A 2,886-nucleotide genomic window follows, 5' to 3' on the forward strand; every position below is an offset into this window, starting at 1 on the left:
CTATCTATCTATCTATCTATCTATCTATCTATCTATCTATCTATCTATCTATCATCTAGCTATCTATGTGAGAGAGAGAGAGAGAGCATGAACTGGGAAGGGCAGAGAGAGAGTGAGAGAGAAGCCCAAGAAGGCTTCATGCTTAGTACAGAGCCTAGTACACCTCTTTGCATTTCTATTAGCAGTGAATGTGTGCTTGGCTCACACGGTTGCCTGAATTGTTTGTTTGTTTATTTATTTATTTATTTATTTATTTATTTATTTATTTATTTATGTGAGAGAGAGAGAAAGAGCATGAATGGGGAAGGGCAGAGAGAGAGGGAGAGAGAGAAACCCAAACAGGCTTCATGCTCAGTGCAGAGCCTGATGCAGGGCTCGATCTCATGACCCAAGAGTTGGATGCTTAACTGACTGAGCCACCCAGGCACCCCTGTTGCCTGCATTTTAATATTTAAAAAAAGATGTAAATGATAGATGAGGACCAATATCAGGTTCCTCTGATCAAGCTGATTCTGAATGGTCAGTATAGTATCCTGGGGACTCCAGCCATTTGAATCTTGCACCATCCATTCTGTGGGGTCAGAAGGAGTCTGCATACTCATGTCTATCATTCTGTAACCTTGTTTTTTAAAGATTTTATGTATTCATTTGAGATACAGAGAGAGCATGAGCAGGGGGAGAGGCAGAGGGAGAGGGAGAAGCAGGCTCCCCACTGAGCCAGAAGCCCCATGCGGGGCTCGATCACAAGACCCTGGGATCATGACCCAAGCCGAAGGCAGATGCTTAACCAGCTGAGACACACAGGTGCCCCAATTCTGTAATATTTTTGAGTGCTGCAGCTGTCTGCTAGATTCTGGGGATATAGAGATAAATAAGCCATAGTCTCTGAACTTAAGGGAGGTTTCCCAACTGATATTTTTAAGTATATAGGGCTAAGATAGAGAGCCTCTTGGCCTTTGGGGCACCTAGGTGTGGTCTGAGGTGACCAGAACCATTGGACAGACATAGGAATTTTTTGTTTACCTCAGTGTGCCATAGAAATATTATTAAATATTATTTTTAAAGTAGGCCTGAATGTGTCTAATATTGGGAAACACTGCCTGCCAGTTGTCTTGATATTTCTAGGCCTTTGTCTTCCTCAGAACTGCAGAGACATGGGCAAGAACAAATATTTTGTGAGTCAACCAGTCTTCCTTCATTGACCCCATCATACATACACCCCATGATGCTGACAGTGGTGGGGCATGCTCACATTCTCTGTGACCTACAGTATAATTGGTAAAACTCAATATTCCCCACTGGGGGCTGAAACAAACTCTTTGCAGGGCATCAGGACTACCTGGGACAAGGAAAATCTCTCTTTCTTGAAAGTTTAGACAGCGTTTAGGCAAGACTCTACATTACAGTGGAAAAGATAACATTTTCAGAGATCCTAAAGAGCTCTCCTTTAATCACATGTGCTTCTGATATCACCGTGGAGTAGCAGTAAATATTTTCTAATAAATTGCTACAACTTGCAGGCAAAGCATCTGGGTAGAAGCAGCTCCACAGTCCCCAGGTGCTCCCAGATTTAACAGACACCCAACAAATACAAAGGAGCAGACTGTCAAGATATATATAGTTTAGTTTTGGTTAAATTTGGTGGAAAATTCTCAGTCCTAATCTTCCTTTTTCTATCAAGCACTGGCACAATTGATCATCCCTTCCTTCTTGAAATACGACTTTTTTTTTTTTTTTAAGGGGTTCTTTTTTTTTTTTTAACATTTTATTTATTTATTTGACAGAGAGATAGAGAGAGAGCACAAGTAGGCAGAGCGGCAGGCAGAGGGAGAGGGAGAAGCAGACTCCCCGCGGAGCAGGAAGCCTGACATGGGGCTCGATCCCAGGACCCTGGGATCACGACCTGAGCCGAAGGCAGACGCTTAACCGACTGAGCCACCCAGGCGCCCCTGAAATACGACTTTTACTTGACTTCCAGGTACCACACTCCTCTGGTTTTCCTTGTATCTCACAAGCTGATCCTTTCCAGTCTTCTTGCCCATCTTTCCCTCCTCTTACAGTTGGAGTGCTCCCAAGGCCAGTCCTCTGCTTCTCTATCTCCACTCATTTCCTTGGTGATCTCATGTAGGGAGGTGATTTCACAGCTTTAAATACCACCTGCATTATGAATCCCCATTTTATCTTTTCCCCATGAACTCCATTCTCATATATGCCACCATTGCCTATTATAGTGAGAAAGGCCAAGTAGAAGGCACCAGAGCTGCCTCTACCTAGGAAATTAGTAAACCAAAACCAATATTACATTCTCAAAGGGAGTGTGGAGATTAGTGTCACCATCAAGGAACTGAAAGATGTAGGGGTGGTGATTCCCATCAAATCCCCCATTCAACTCTCCTATTTGGCCTGTGTGGAGGACAGATGGATCCTGGAGAATAACAGTGGATTATCATAAGCTTAACTGAGTGGTGGTTCCAGCTGCAACTGCGGTACCAGCTGTGGTTTCATTGCTTGAGCAAATGAATACATCCCCTCATACCTGGTATGTAGCTATTGGTCTGGCAAATGCCTTTTCTCCATCCCTAGCCATAAGGTCCACTAGGAGCAGTTTGCTTTCAGCTGGCAAGGCCAGCAATAAACCTTCGCTCTCCTACCTCAAGGATATATCAACCCTCCACCCTATGCCATAATTTAGTTTGTAGGGATCTTGATCACCTTTCCCTTCCACAGACTATCATTCTTGTGCATTACATTGATGACATTATGCTAGTTGGATCTAGTGAGCAGGAAGTAGCAACTACTTTAGACTCATTGCTAGGACATGTGCATGTCAGAGGTTGGGAAATAAATCCAGCTAAAATTCAGGGGACTTCTACCTCAGTGAAATTT

The 2,886-nt window shown here is 43.6% G+C and overlaps 1 pseudogene; it reads right to left on the minus strand.

Moving 5' to 3' along the window:
* LOC110592027 overlaps nt 1-2,587 on the minus strand; it is a 15,805-nt pseudogene extending 13,218 nt beyond the window's left edge.
* Between the last annotated feature and the right edge of the window lie 299 nt (nt 2,588-2,886).

This window comes from Neomonachus schauinslandi, chromosome 3 (genome assembly GCF_002201575.2).
Source record: "Neomonachus schauinslandi chromosome 3, ASM220157v2, whole genome shotgun sequence".
NCBI classification, from domain to species: Eukaryota; Metazoa; Chordata; class Mammalia; order Carnivora; family Phocidae; genus Neomonachus; species Neomonachus schauinslandi.